The sequence below is a fragment of the Camelus ferus genome, chromosome X (assembly GCF_009834535.1).
Source record: "Camelus ferus isolate YT-003-E chromosome X, BCGSAC_Cfer_1.0, whole genome shotgun sequence".
NCBI lineage: Eukaryota > Metazoa > Chordata > Mammalia > Artiodactyla > Camelidae > Camelus > Camelus ferus.
In genome coordinates, this window is record NC_045732.1 from 22104185 (window position 1) to 22121117 (window position 16933).

Consider the following 16933-nt stretch of genomic DNA (forward strand, 5'->3'; position numbering starts at 1 on the left):
ATGTCTATGGCCAATTTCACAATACAGTGGCATTTGCTGAGTTGTGAAAAGGCTTTCACAACATGACCCTCAAAGCTAAAAATATTTACTATCAGGTCCTTTAAGGAAAAATTTTGCTGACCCTTTATTTATTTATTTAAATTTTATTTTATTGAATTATAGTCAGTTTTCAATGTTGTGTCAATTTCTAGTGTAGAGCACACTTTTTCAGTCATACACGAACATACATATATTCATTGTCACATTCCTTTTCACTGTGAGATAACACAAGATCTTGTATATATTTCCCTGTGCTATACAGTATAAACTTGTTTATCCATTCTATATATACCTGTCGGTATCTACAAATTTTGAACTCCCAGTCTGTCCCGTCCCACCCCCCTCCCCCCTGGCAACCACAAGTTTGTATTCTACATGTATGAGTCTGTTTCTGTTTTATATTTAAGTTCATTTGTCTTCTTTTTCTTTTTTTTTTAGATTCCATATATGAGCAATATCATATGGTATTTTTCTTTCTCTTTCTGGCTTACTTTGCTTAGAATGACATTCTCCAGGGACATCCATATTGCTGCAAATGGCATTATGTTGTCATTTTTATGGCTGAATAGTATTCCATTGTATAAATACACCACCTCTTCTTTATCCAGTCATCTGTTGATGGACATTTAGGCTGTTTCCACGTCTTGGCTATTGTAAATAGTGCTGCTATGAACATTGGGGTGCAGGTGTCTTTTTGAAGTAGGGTTCCTTCTGGACATATGCCCAGGAGTGGTATTACTGGGTCGTATGGTAAGTCTATTCCTAGTCTTTTGAGAAATCTCCATGCAGTTTGATCCTTTATTTAGATGGTCATCTAAACTGATGTCCTGGGTCACCTAGACAATCTGCCTTATAACAGAAGATTATCCTATTTCAGTGTGCTAGTTCTCAGATGAATTTATAATCATTTCAACCAGAGTAAGACTGCTTGAATTGTGACCAAGTGAAAAAAAGAATATAGGCAGGCTTCAAAAGTAGTTTCAGAAAAGGATGTCATCCTGTACTTTAAATTAATATCATTAATTTAAATGTTGTGGGTATACTTTGCTAGTGTTTCATATAAGTTGCTTGATTTGGCTTTCTACTTGTATAAGAGCTAAAAGCAGAGGGAGTTTTAAATGATGTTACGTTAGCACATAACAAAAATAATTTAAGTCAACACTGCAGTCCAATAGATTTTTTTCTCTTAAAAGGATCTGAATATGCATACCTGAAAATCGCCATAATAAAAGTGTAGAATTAATTAATACACAATGAAAGGAACTCTAATTTCCTCATATTTGAGAAATATTTCCTTTTTGTATTGAAATCACAGCCAAGAAAACTGAATCTAAGAAAACTCTCTCTCTAGGTCTAATTATGCAGGCTGAAGTACTGATTCAAAGTTGTTGTATTTGTGATACATTTAAATAATGTACTATAGTATACCATGGGAGTTCCTTCTTTGGATTTCTTTTTCTTCTAACAAGTCAAAACTTCCATGTGCAGGTTTAGCCCAGCTTCCCTTGGATTCAGAAAGTGCCCTATTCTAAGTCATTTTCAGACTCCCTCCCATATTCAGAATGTATAACTGACAAATTATTTTTGCTTTCACACACAATTCACAGACACTAACACTCAGCTGATGTCTTCAACTTGGTAACAACACACACAAATGCTTTGAGCTTCTAATGGAGATCTTTTAAGGCTGACTTTTTCTCCAAACTAAAAAGCAGGACTTTTTTTAAGGCCATCACATTTGGGCATATTTCAAACACTTCTGAAATGAGCAATGGCAAAAATTAACATCCACAAGGCCCTTGTAACAAACACATCCTGCAAAATGCAGTTGGATTCCACTGGCTCTGCCTCTCAGCGTGCTCCTCAACCTGAGAAGCCAGACTCAGGCAAAAGCAAGATGCATGTCTGCGTGGAAGATGATGCAATAATCATGTGTCTACAATTCCATTATGGTATAATTAATCTTAATTACACATTAAATTCTGCCTGAATTAAAAGACTCACATGGCTTGAATCTTGTTTGTGTTGCCTTTAATTTTACTGTGTTATTTTGAGAAGTGAAAAATAATAAACCGTCTAAAGCAAAATGGTGACTTGGGGGAACTCTGTTCTTAGGGGCTCTGAGCAGCTCAACTGTAGCCAACCCGGCCCATTTCTCCCATCCCCGTGGACGAGGGCAGCAGTGCTCCGTGTTCCTCTCTCCCAGTTCCGGGCTCCGAGGCAGTCAGCCCGTGGGAAAGGAAGTGCGGCTGACGTGGGCAGCCACGTGGCACCAGGCGCATCACCCACCCCGTTTCTTGTGTTTGTTTTTCTTCATTGTTCTAAAGGCAGGCTAGAGACTTGGCGCTTGCCTCCTTTTCCGTGCACCACTATGAGAATTTCCTGGGTTCTCTTTCAATCTTCTCTCTCTTACTTCCACAGACAATTATTAACCTTTTTGGAGCTTCTCCAGGCACACCCAGCAACTCTGCAAGAGCAAAGGATCTTCTTAGAAGGCGGAAAGGTGCGCCCACGGCAGCACCTTTATTGTGGGACAGATCAGACACAGCCTGTGTTATTTGTGAGGCAGTATCATGAGATCATTTTTCCATTTGTACCTACTGAGCCATGGTGCAAATGAGGACTTTCTTCTCCCCGTGGAGACAGGAATTCCAATGTTCTACATCTTGCAGAGGGGAAAGAAAAATGTCTGGAATGATAAGAAAACCTCAGTCTCTAGAAACAAAAACCAAGTCATGGTTTATACATTTTCACATGGCACATTTTGACCTTGAGAAGGACAAATTATGCTTCTCTTTGGAACAAAAAAGAACATATACACTTAGAGCCATGCACTTCAAGTGGAAGGCTACTAACAGCACCATGCTCTCCATTATATTAAGAACTCTCAGCAGAGGAACTGCAGCAAAAATGGCAAGAAATGCTGGCCAATGCCCTGTGGAAAGGAGGAAGACACCAAACACCTGCAGTGAGAAGGATGATGAAAGCTTATGGTGACTAGAAAATGGGAGGCACCTCACAGAAGCTTTAGCCCCTCCATGAAGCCCAGGAACACATCCATATCCTTCCTACACAATATGGTGAAGTGAGACATTACTCCCTGCAGGGACCCTCAAAACCCCAAAGAAATGTATAAACTTCGTCTCTCTCTTCTTGATTTTCCAGCATTTTCCAGTGAGGCTATTAAATCCTTAAGCTCCCCTTTATAAAGGATGTACCATGTTCATAGACTGAAGGACTCAATATTGTAGAGATGTCAGTTTTCCCCAAGAGAGGCCAGAAACAGACTCACACATACACTGCCACCTGATTTATGAAAAAGGTGGGGGCTACTGGAATACTGTAAATATACTTGTTCCTTGATCTGGGTCCTGGTGACATCAGAGTGTTGAGTTTGTGAAAACTTAACAAGCTGTACATTTAAGATATGTGCACTTTTCCATTTGTATATTATTCTTCAACTGTAAGTTTATTTTCAATTCCTTTCTAAGAGTTTGAATGACATTTTTCAAAGATTAAACTGTTAGTGTTCAAAGCAAAAAAATAAAAGAAAATGTTCAAAATTTGGATGAATTCAACAGTGATTTGTGTCCCAGTTCCTCTTTTAAAGAGTTTTAAATAGTTTGCCTCTTTTAAATATCCAGATACTATTTGTTTTTCTCCATTCGTGGAATATTCTGGTCTCTTTTCTGGAGCTGGCTATCTTCTCTATTCCTTTTCCTACCCATATACTTTAAGGCAAAAAAATGCTGTTGATGAACAGGTCTTTTTTATCATGCAGTTAAACCTAATGCCCCAGGATCCTCTGCTCCAGCCACTGTATCAAGCTTCTTTGTTCACAGAAAACAACTAGAACAATTACACTGAAGGAAAAATACAACTTGATAAGTGGTAAAGTCTCATTTCAAATGTCTCCTCTTTGCCTGCTGAGAAAATTCTTCCTCCCTCTTCATAGGGAGCGCACAGCTCTTCCTAAAGGCCATAGGTACCAGACTGTTACACTCTCTGTGCTGAAGTGACTTATCTCTAGCTGATTGCTTTCACGGATAACAATTAGGTTTTGCAGGACACCTTGTAAGCGAGTAATGATCATTTATTACTCAGCTCCATTTGGAAATCTGCAATCCAAGACTCACTGAAGTCAATAAATAGTGGAAAAAAAAGGGCATTCTGGCATGAAGCCTGTTTATCTGTTATACTGGATTTGTGCTCATATCCCATTAAACTTTTTGAAGAGACTTGGAAATTTGATTGTTTTCTGTTTCTGAAATTCTACTCACCTAGGGAACCATCCCCAAACAGCCAGATACATGGCTCTACGTATCATGTGTGCCTCTGCAAAATGAGGGGCACAGACAATGGCAACACAAAGATATATTAAAAAATACATAATGTAACTTGTCTTAATATACTTTTCTGAGTCTAAAAATATGCCAGACCAAAAGAAACATATTTACATAAAAAGCAGACAAGGTCAAATAACAAAGAAAGCCCTTAATTAGTTGTAATCAACTTTAATTTGCATACCGTATATAATTCCTAAATGATTGTTAATAATAACTTTATATAATGGACTTCCAATTTTCATGAAAATGGCACATTTTGATAAGCAGACACAAAACCCTAGTACTAATAAGGTTTAATTTGCATACATTAGACTGATTATCCAAACAAAAGGATTACAGTATTACTTCTCCATACCTTTATGTCCTTATTATGCACATTTATTAACTTCACAAAAGCTAGCTGTTAGTGACAAACAATAGCCATGGTTGAAAGAGAAATCTAAGGAGTGAATAAGGTACATTTTAATGCTAAGCTAAGGAGCAAAGTTTATACATCATAAATGCTGAATTTAACTGTTTGTTGACTAAAGAGGCTAAAATTCCACAAAGGGTGCTTCATCCTCTGAATAAACCAGCTTATATTTGTTACCTGAAAAAAAAAGATGCCCTAACACACTTCATCTCTCCATTTTCATAATGAATTTATCTCAAGCTAGGAAGCTTCGACACTGTAGTATGCTGGGAAATCATGAACAGCCACAAAATTAAGCTTTAAATGTGTAGTTCTAGGGTGCCTTTGTTAATAAATATATTTCAACAAGCTTAGTTTTCAGCCGAGTAAATAATAATATAGGTGGCATTAGTATTGATATCGGTTCCTAATGGTATCATTTATACCCTGCAATTAAAGTTTAAGCACTAAATAAAGCATTATTAGGAGATCTGGGTTGGCTTTTCTTATATGTGAACACAAATGAAGCTCATGAGTGTTTGGAGAAGAGCCAGAAAACTTGAAACTTCACCACAAGCTACTTCCAGGGTTTTTCTCCAGGCTTTTGCTACTTGGCAAGATACAGAATTAAAACACCAGGAAATGCTTTCCAAAGGAGGCAAGAGGAACTAGAAACCCCAGGAAATGAAATGAATACCACCATGGCTAACCCTGACCCTTCTGCACAAAAGACCAAAGATCTGGTAAAAATGTGTGCATCCCAATATCCACTTAGATTCTTGCCAGTGCTGTGCTGAATATTCTATGCTTAAAATACACAAGAAGACATCTTGGCTGAAGGACAAAAGCCTTTCAGCCTTCCCATGTTTCCTGTGAACTGATGCTCCCAGCTCAGAGCTCCAAAGCGCTACCAAGGGCTGGGTTGTTCTGACAATCCTGCACTGAACAGGACTCTCCAGCTTTCCCTCCTTCATCTCCAGAGCCCAGAAAATACCTGATTCAAGAGATGAATTCAATGTCCACTTGTCAAACAAATAAAAAACTCTACTGGAAACGCTGGATCTGAAGATGCCCTGCCCTACTCTCCAGCCCAGATGTGGCTTCATCAGTGGATGCTCCTCATCTTTATTTGGTCAAGTGTTCTAGGAGCTTCCCTCAACTGCTACAAGTAGTTGAAGTGAAACATCTTCAAATTAAAATAATACCAGAAGCATAGTAGGAAATTACCCTCGTCGAAGTGAACAAAGGTATTCCCGTGAATTTTTTCCCAGTATGAACTTAGAGCCTTTAAATCAATTTCAAATTGGACAAGTGGCAGTCAGTAGTTTTCCACCATCTGCTGTAAGAACCACCACGCAGGACCCACAACAAAACAACCAAAAAATGCTACTGTTCTGAATAGAGCCATTATCCTGACCCAAAATTAGAGTAGTTAGAAAAACTTGCAAAATGTCACAATGAAACAAGAATTGTTTTTACCATTCAGTTAATAAACTGACATAAAAAGGTGATAGTGCTTCTCATCACTACTATTTTGCCAACCCCAACATTATCTGAACGTGCCCAAGATGGTTCCATTGACTTCGGCGGGGTCACCTACGTACAGAACAACACAGAACTGTGGTCCGGAAAATTCAGAAATATTTAGATGGCAACTTTCCTTCCCTAAACTCAAAGGCTCAGCATGTTAATCATAGTGTTATGTCTTCAATTATCTCTCCCTATGTGTAGATTTTAAAATTGGGGAAACTCTGGCCCAGCCTGGCTCAGGCCATGTTCCTTTAGCGGGGGGCAGAGCTAGGGGAGCACGGATCCCTCCCCCCTGCCAGGCAGGTAATCTTTACACGGCTCCACCTGGCACTGAGTGGGACCCAGACCCGTCACAAATGCCTAAGAGATAGGAAACCAAGCAGGAACCTAACTTCCATTAGCATTTCCTTTGCTCACACTGAGAGCACAAACTCCCAAAGAAATAAATTCACACTCCAATTCTCTGTCTACTTTTCCTCTGTACGTTGTAGAAGAGAACTAAAGATCTCTTTGACAATTCAGATGGGCAGCTTTTCGCGTGCTATGCTGCGGATCTGAGCGCGGCAGACTCTGCAGAGAACAAAGGCCAGCTTGCCTACTTACCTGATTACTGACAAACGGCCATCTTTAGCAGCGCCTTCTAACAGTACATCAGCTGCCACGCCATTCACTCACATTCCAGCAAGACTTCTAACAACGGCATGAAACCCATCTCAAACGTGGGAAGATGAAAACTCACAAAATGAAAACGTACGTCAATTACTGTCTGTTAATTCCACCAACACGTCCCCAAATCACCACGGCCTACTAGGGGGCTAGCTAGAGCTAGAGCCCAGCTCTAAAGGAATCATTTGAAACATTCAAATTCTGTGCATGCCATTATATCTCATATACTTGCACAAGAATATAAATGCATTGTACATTAGCTTCCCGGGATGTGACGCCACGGAACCTACCGTCTTTAGCGTGCTAATTCCATTATTTCATATTTTCCCTTCTTCTCAGTGAAGACTTATCCCGTCTTCTTTTCACCCCCCACCCCCACTCCACATTCTCTAAGAGGGAATAACCCAATTACCTCATTAAGGTTAAGGACGCTAGACAGAAGCAAATCCTTCTGATGTATTTCTAACTGCCCTTTAGAAGCAAGGATGGGAGGTGAAAATGGTACATTTTGTGCTTATTATTTTCTTTCTGTTCACTTAGCCCAGAATTCCTGTCTGTGAAACTGAGATGTCGTTATAGCATATCCGAGTGAATGAGTTTTTAGAAAAAAAAAAAAAAGCACTTAGCATATAAGAGCTTATATCACCACATCACCTGACAAAATAGTTATATATCCAGGGATATTTTACCTATGCCTGTGGTGACTGTGAATCCCACTGCACCCAGGACAGTCTTGGGTTTCGCCTGTAGTCCCAGAGAACTATTAACAGTGCCTTTTCACACTCTCAAGTGTCCTGGTTGGGATGATAAGTTATATAGTCCATTTAAGCTATTTCTCATCAGTAAGTAGCACATGGAAGCAAGTATCAGGTAACATAATCTATGGATGTCTGTGCAGAGGGTCCTTCTCAACTTCTAAAGCACAAGTTCAACTTCATACTGATAAACAATAGGACTGAAACCAAGCAGGACCCTGTGGGGCCTTCCAGGACACAAAAGCCTTTCCACATCACCTTTTCCTGTTTGTAGGAAAAAGGCCTCCAAGACCTTCCCTGAGTTCCAATCAGATTCAAACAGTTGCTAATCAGGGAAAGGAGGGAGTGCAGAAACAAAGGAAGAGCAATCAAGAAACAATAGTACCGCCTTGAGGCAGGGTCCTGGTTCCAATACAAGGAAGACACTTAACAATATACCTCTGAGTTCTGCAGGAACTAAGGCCCCACCCAGGTGGAGGATGGTGACTTCGGACTGAGCACAAGATTCCTGGAACACAGCCCCATTATCTCAGTACTAACCAATCAGAAGAAAGTCACACACCCTGCAGCCCTCACCCCAAATTTCACCTATTAAAAACTTCTCCCCGAAAATCATCGGTAAGTTCAGGGGTTTTCTGAGCACAAGCTGCCTGTCCTCCTTGCTTGGCCCTGCAGCAAAACTCTCTCTGCTCCAAACACCGAGGTTTCGGTTTGTTCAGGCACACCTGTGGCAGCACTAGACTGATACTTCATATCAATATTTCACATTGACACTTTAACGTTTTAAAATCATTTTCAGATACTTTAATTTTTCCTTCTTTTGGATCATACAAGACCCCTGTAGTATGAGTACATATTAGTATCCTTATTTACAGCTGAGACAAGGATCATTAATGTGCCTACGACCATCCAGTAAGGCCTCCTTATTCCTACTCTAGAAATGCTCTTTAGCAAACCAGAATAAAAACCTATGGGACGGAACTGAGATCTGACTCTTTTTGATAGATCATTCAGCTTCTCCCTCTAAGTTTTAACTCAACCTTACTTTCCTAGCAAAAGGAGGCCCTGGAAACAAACCCTACAGTTTTCTGTGGCCTGACAATGACCTTTTCACAAGAATTGACTTTCTATCTCTCTGGATCAAATCAAATTACAACCTGAGATTAAAACAAGGCTTTTTTAAAAAAATTTTTTAAAAGTATAGTCAGTTTATTATAATGTATCAATTTCTGGTGTATAGCACAATAAAACAAGACTTTTTAAATACTTAAGGCAATGAAGTTTGGACAGTAGAAGGAAAGGGACTCAGGACAGTGTTTATAAGGCTTTACATGTGAATTCAGATGAGTCGTTCAAGTCTTGAAGCTCGTCCTCTAGATTAAAGAGAAATGGATCACAGCACAAACGTTTGCCACCATGAGCAATTCCTAAAACATTATGTAGCTAGTCATTTCTTTACATCCAGCCTTGAGGCATTGGGACTTAGGTCACCATGGAGCACTGAAGACTGAATGTCCTCTTGCCTTGGCTTTCAGGACACCATGCTCTCTGGGTTTGACCTCCCTGGCTACTTCATATCCTTCTCTACCACACTGCTGAATGTGTTCATTCAACAGGACTCCTGGGGGGAGGGTGTAGCTCAAATAGCAGAGCACATGCTTAGCATGCACGAGATCCTGGGTTCAATCCCCAGGCCCTCCATTAAAATAATAATAATAACAACAACAACAACAGCAGCAGCAGCAGCAGCAGCAACAGCAACAACAACAATAACAGGGCTCCTCATGGCTTGGTCCTACACACTCTTCCCTTCTCATCCACCAGCAAAAGCTATCAACTGGCAGAGGCAAGCCACTTAAGCCACTTCTAATATATGGGTTTTATTTGGCCTGGATGAATTTTTTTAATCACACCAACATTTAAAACCACGACATTCTGTGATAAAATCTAGATTCCTGGCTTCAGCTGCAAATGCATGCAATTATCACATGGCAACATACAGCTGAAGTAGAGTATACAGTCCCCTGCTCTGACTCAAACAAAATATGCGCCTGGCCTGCATTCTCATATGTTACTTGCCTGGCCCCTACAGGCATCGGACTTTGCAATCTTGTTTCCACATACCTACCGTGGCCTCAGGGACCATCTCTCTGCACACTAACAATGTCTATTTGGACATTTCCTGATGCCCAACTCCACACACTGTGTGTCCTGAGGTTCCGACCACATAATTGTCCAGACCACACACCACATGTCCCCTGCAGTCACTTTAAACATATATGTCCTTTGTGGTCCAAGGCCATATATCCAGCTGCCTGCCCAACATCTCCAACTGAATGATAAACACAAGGGCATCTCATATGTAGCATCTCCAAAACTGCTCTTTCTCCCAAATCTGACCACCAGTGTGGTTTACCTTAAATGAAAAAAAAAAATATTTCAAGCTAGACATCTGAGAATCATATCAGACACCTCTAATCCTGCAACCTCTACATTCAATAATCACCACTTTCAATTCATTTAGCTCTGAAACATCTTTCTGATGCTTCTCTCTTCACGTTCTCCACCTTGGATCATACCACCATCATTTCCATCCTAAACTATGGGTCTGCCACCATGCATACTTGCACCCTTCCTATCCATTCCCCTGAGTAAAATTTTTCAGTGGCTTTTCATTATTTTGCATCCCTAATGAGGTCCTCCAAATCCTTTATGAGCTGACCCTCTAAATTCTTTCAGTACCATTTTCCCGAACATTCTCCTCTATAGCTTCACTGGCCTCCTCTCAGTTTCTTAAAGATGCAACACTCTTTCCTGCTACAAGGCCCTCAGACAAACTCTTCTCTCTAGCTGACATTTACCGCTCACCTTTCCCCATTTGACCAGGTCAGTCCTTCCCAAACTGTTTCACTATCACAGTAGATAAGCATGTTTAGAAAGCGTGCGGGGGCGGGGGAGGATAATACCATCCACAGCTAGAGATGACCATCCTTGTGTTCTGCCCCAGCCCCCAAGCTTGGCAGCCCCTGAGAATGAAAATGGACAACTTCTCAGCTGGCCCATATAACCCATGTTCAGCACGGTGCCCCAGCACACCTGCTGGAGATAGTTATGGCCCAAATGAGTGGTTCTCAAAGTGTGGTTCCTGAATGGCAGCATCAGTATCGACCTGGGAATGCGTCAGAAATGCAAATCAGCTCCACCTCAAAGCTACTGAATTAGAAACTCTGGGGTGAGACCCAGCCTTCCAGGCTTTACAAGTGCTATGGGTGATTCTGATGCCCACTCACAAGCTGAAGCACCACTGATCTAGGCAACACTGTGAAGAACTCCAGCTCATCATCAAGAAAGCCTTCCCTGACCCTCACAATGGGTCAGGTCCCCCTGCTGTTTATTTTCATAGCACAAGGTACTTGTCTCTCACGATACGTATCCCAAGTACTACCAATTAGTTTTTTATGCACTCATCTATTTCATGTCTCCACAACACACTGTAATCTCCAGGAAGCTAAAAACCAATTTTGTCTTATTTACTTTGAGCCACAGCGTATGGAGAAAAAAGGGAGGGGCCACTTTAACAAGAAGGAAACAGTCTTTCCTTTTGACAAGCCATCAGGGCTTTTAAAACAGTGAACCGGACATTCTCTATCTAGGCTGTTGAAAACATAAGTCTAAGATCTTATTTTGGGCTGAATGAACAGAATGTGCAGCTCAAAAGAGAGACTCACCAACAAAGGCAAGCAGCGGAGATTAGGTGGTGTGACTGCTTCGTGCTGGGAAAGAGGACCTTTCATCAGGCTGCCGGCGTGCTGTGGAAATATAAGGCCTTTTTGCCCATCCGACGGGCCTTGCAGGGTGGACAGTCCAGAACCGTTCTGACCCCAGGTGGCATGTGCTCTGTGGAATTAAGAGGCTTCTGGGCCACCATCCTTCTCCTGCACTGGTTGCATAGATTCTTCCGGCCACATACAGGCCCACTCACTAGCGTGCCGGCGGTCATTTGTCCCTCTATCTTCCTGTGTGCTGGGAAACCAAGGGCTAACCGGCGGTCGGCCTACCCATACTCTGTGGACATGAAATCAATTCTGGCCACCTTACAGGCCTGGCTTAGAGCGCAGCCAAGTGCTCTGCCTACTAACAACCTGCCCGTATGCTAGGGAAGTGAGAGCTTTCTTGACCACCGTCCTTCCCTCTTGCCGGTGCTTCCAGTCCCCTTCCGGCTACCACAGAACGAACTCGAGGCCCTTCTGACTATTAACTGGGCTGAAATCCAAGTATCTGTGGATCCTTCAGGACCCCAGCCTCCGGCAGAGAAGAGAACTACAACACCTCCCTCCCTCAGGACTCGAGTGCTGTGAGAGACAAATGCCTTTCGGTGATTGGCTTTCTGGCAGCGCTCTGGTGTCCCAGAGGGCCTTCCGGTCTCCAGTCTGACTTCTCGCATGGGTTCCGCGGCTCATTTGGGCCCCCAGCGTCTCTGCGTGCTGGGGAGCCAAAAGCCATTCCAGCAATTCTCCTGCCCTTAGCTGTGCACTGAAAGCCCTCTTGGCCACCATACCGGCCTCAAGTGCTATAGCCCCAAGGGCCCTTCGTGCCTTCAACACCAATTGCATTTTGAGGAAGAAGGAACCCTTTCGGCTACCATCCACCCCAAGTGCTGGTGTCCCCATAGCCCTTCCTGCCGGAAACCTGGCCATGCACTGGGGTTCCCCACGTCATTTCCTCCTGCAGCTCGCCCTCGTGCTAAGGGTCATCCAGCCTGTGTGATGTTTAGTGGAGAGGACCTGTGGCAGTTGTAAGGTGTCCGGCACTAGGGAACTCAGGGCCTCTCTGGCTATTAACCTGCCCATGAGCCCTGGAGTTGAGAGCCCTTTCAGCCACCATCCTTCCTATTCACTGGTAAGTGGGGGCCCTTCCACTCTCTGGCTTCACGCTGGTGCCATGGACCCCTTCAGGTCACCAGCCCGCCCACATGCCACAGTACCCACTTGCATGTGTGCTGGAGAACTGAAGGCCCTTCCGGCTGTGAGCCTGCCCTGTGCTGTGGAACGGAGAGCCTCCTTTTCAGCCCTGGGGGGCCCTTTCCTGCCAGTGAGCTGGTGCTCAGGGGTCCCTTACAGCCTGCAGACGTACTGGTGTCACAGGGGCGTGGGAGCCCTCGGGGCACTAGCCTGTCTGCTTGCTGTGGAATCTAGAGCCCCGTCAGCAACCATCTTTCCTCATGTTGTTTCTCCAGGGCCCTTTCTGCCATCATCAGCCCTCAAGTCAGTCTTTTGTGCTGGTGACCTGGGTGAGCCTTCAGGCCACCAGCCAGCCACACAATAGGACACCAGGAGTCCTTTTAGCCCCCAGTCTGTCTACTTTCTGCAGAACCGAGTGAAGAAGCAGCCATAGATCATATGTAGGTAAACAGGCATGGATGGATTTGGCTCACAGGTGTATTTTCCCCTCCAGTGCCCTATAAGACTAGAACTCTCTAGTTTTAGCCAGGCACATAGCTGAACAGAATAAATATTACAGCTCCAAGCCACCCTTGCAGCCAAGTGTGACTAAGTGCAGCTAAGTTCTGGGCATAGAGATACAAGAAGCAGCAATGTGTATAACTCCTAAACCACGCCCCAGAGGGAAGAGACATGACCTCTCCTTCTCTCTCCCCCTTCCCATTGGCGGGAATTTTGACGAGAGCCATCTTCGGTCATGCAGATGGAGGCCACATCCTAGGGACAAAAAAGCAGCAAGAAAGGAGACTGGGACCTTGATGACTACCTGGAGTAGAGCCACCATATCAGCTCCAACTTTTATATGAAAGAGAAATAAGCTTCCAACTTGTTTAAACCACTACTGTCACCGAGTCACATGCACTCCAAACCATATCCTAACCAACTGGCCCAATTTCAGCAAACTTTAAGGAGTTAGTTCAATTCAGCTTCTCAATGACAAATAAAAACCAAAGACAGGGACCCATGCACAAGAGTATAAGAAATAGTTCCTGAATCTTTTGACTTCTCTCCATCTCCTGTGCTACCATTTTCTCTTTTAGACCACTGTCCACTCACCAGCTTAGAACCTGTTTTCCAATACTCTTAAAACATAGACCAGACCCACAAACAGGATCTCCTAATTCTGTCATCTACCGCCCTCTCCAGCCCCCTGCACACCACACTCACTTCACTCTCCCCACTCTAGCCACACCATCTTTCTTCCCATTGTACTTGCCATTGTCCCTCTACATGCTGTCACCTCTGCCTGGAATGCTCTTCTTCTGTACCCTCATCACTGAGTTCACCCGCCTACCTTTCAGTCCTAAGCTCAGACACCACTTCCAGACTGACCTTCTTGATTCGGCAAAGACCACATTATGGGCTCTCCTGGCACCATAAGCCTGTTTGTCAAGGGCTTGTCACAGTTACACTTTCCCATTGGCTTTGTGATTCTTTGCTTAACTGTAAGCTGGGGAGGGGGGGTAGGGACTGAGTCTGATTTTGCCCACCATTGTAGCCTGAATCAGGGTTCCCATAAAGCATGAAATGAATCATGACATAGCCCAGTTGCAAAGGCAAGGTCACGTGCTTCATAATGGAATTTGGTTTTGCCCTAGACCACTTAGAATTATTGGCTGTATAGAATAGGAAAAAGACAATGGCTTAAATCAGATAAGAAGATTATTTCCCTCTCAAAAAAATATGTGTGGAAGTAGGAGGTTCAGGGCTGGAACACGATAGTTCTAGAAAGTTGCCCAGGATCCAGGTACCTTCTGGCCAACCACTCTGTCATCCCTGGGATTTTTGTCATGGTTCATTCTGGCTGCCAGAGCTCCAGCCATCACATCTGTTCTAGGCAGCAAATTGGAGGAGTAGAGAAAAGGGCCTGCCCCCTTTCACTTAAGGTAGCTTCCTAGAAATACCACACAACACGCCCTTATCAAGAATTTAGTCCAGTTGGCCACTCTTCCCTGAAAGGGAGGCCAAGAAATGTGGTCTCTGAGCTGCACTACCATGTGTCCAGGTAAAAATCAGTGGTTACTAAAGGACACAGGGAGTGCTTTGCTTCCCTAGTAAACTGCCCCCAAACTTAGTGGCTTAAAATAACAACAACTAAAAAGTAAGTAAAAATAACAATGAACATTTTGTTCTCTCTCACGGGTCTATGGTTTGAGTGGGCTCAGCTGGGCAGTTCTTCTGCTGATTTTACTTGGGGTCTCACACAATTGCAGTCAACTCAGATGCTGGGACCCCAGATCCCTCTCCCTCTCATTGTGGTCTCCTGGCCTCTCCTCTCCACATAGTCTCTCTCCAGTGGCATGGCCAAAACACAGGGCAGAAGTTTCCAAGCCACCTCAAAGCTTAGGCATGGTGACATGGATGGACCTAGAGATTATCATATTAAGTAAAGTAAGTCAAACAGAGAAAGGCAAATATCATGTGATATCACTAATAAGTGGAATCCTAAAAAAAAAAAAAAAAAAAGACACAAATTCTATATACAAACCAAAAACAGACTCACAGACATAGAAAACCAACTGTGGTTACCAAAAGGGAAAGGACGGGAAGGGATAAATTAGCAGTTGAGGATTAACAGACACATATTACTGTACATTAAAGAGAAAACTGATGCAACAATTTAACTGACTATACTTCAATAAAAAAATTGCACTTCAAAAAATAATAAATTACCTAAAAAATAAAAATAAAAGAGATAAACAAGGATTGTATAGCACAGGGAACTATATCCAATTTCTTGTAATAACATAATGGAAAAGAATCTGAAAAGAAAATATATACATGTATGTATATGTGTAACTGAATTGCTTGTTGTACACCTGAAAGTAACATTGTGAATCAACTACACTTCAATAAAAAATAAAAAATAAAAAGCTTAGGTTGTTTGTAGGAGTATAAAGAGGAATGATCTTTTTAAAGGGCATTTTGCCAATATCCGTAAAGTTTAAGCTGTACATACCTTTCAATGGAGTGATTCCAATCCCAAGTCAATATTCCACAAAAATAATGGTACGAGTATTCAAAAATACACGTCAAATCATATGCATTTCAGTGTTCATCTGTCACACAAAATCAGCTACCTTTTATTTAGCATCCGCATTGTATCATTAGGCCACATGCACTTTTATCATTCCTGCTTTTGGGGGTGAAGAAACTGAGTCCTGAGAGGTGAATGAGGTTGCCCAAGGCCACCCAGCCAGGAAGCAGAAGGAATGGGATCCAAGCCAGATGTCGCTGATTCCAGAGCCTAAGTTCTTTCACACTTGGCACGTTCTGCCCCAGATTATCTTCAAAAGCCTTCCTTGCCATCTTACTGTTGGTTCAAGCCACCCAGAAGGCAAGAAAGAGAACCGCGAGGGTGAGGAGGGAATATGACCGAGCCTGAAGTTAGGAGAACTAGATTCAAGTATATAGATATTTAAGTAAACAAGTTGGAGGGGGGTGTGGAAAAGCTATAATACATGCTGCTGGCAAGGTTGTAGTAAAACTGATACATCCGTGTATTGCTAGTTAGTGGTATAAACTGGTCTAACCAGCTAGAGAAACGTGGGGCGATGTTTCAAAAGAGACAAGAAAACGTTCACACTCTTTGATCAGTAATCCCACTTTTAGGAAGTTAGTTAAAGGAAATAATACAAAAGAATAGTCAGGCGCACAGAGGGGTTTCATTATAATGTTATTTGCGATAGCAAAAACAATTAAAATCACAAATGTCCAATATAGAGGAGTGAGGAAACAACAATTAAGGCTTTGTATTTGACAAAAACCACAGCTGTTCACCTTTTTTCTCTGACTCCTTTGGCTCTTCAAGCCCTGATCCTCACATAGCCCCGGGTGCTGGTGTTAAATAAAACAACAACAATCAATAAGGCACGCCGAGCTTTGCAGAACCCGAGTGGAGTCAGCCCAATGTTTTCTTCACATGGAGCAAACTGAGAAGCGCTCCACCTGCCCTCCCTCTTTTAGCTCTGCATAAGTCTCCACTCTTTAGCACATTTGCTGTTTACAGTTGCAACTCCCTCACAGTTTTCTTGTCATTTCCAAAATGTTTTCTTCCCGGAAGTTGTGCATAAGCTTCTGGCATTCAGGATGCCCGCCAGGACTCTGAGAGGCAGGCGCGGGGGCCTCGCTGTCCCCTGCGACAGTGTGGCAGAGGCCAAATCAGAACTTTGCTAACTGTGAAGCCTTGCGACGAGATGACCTATA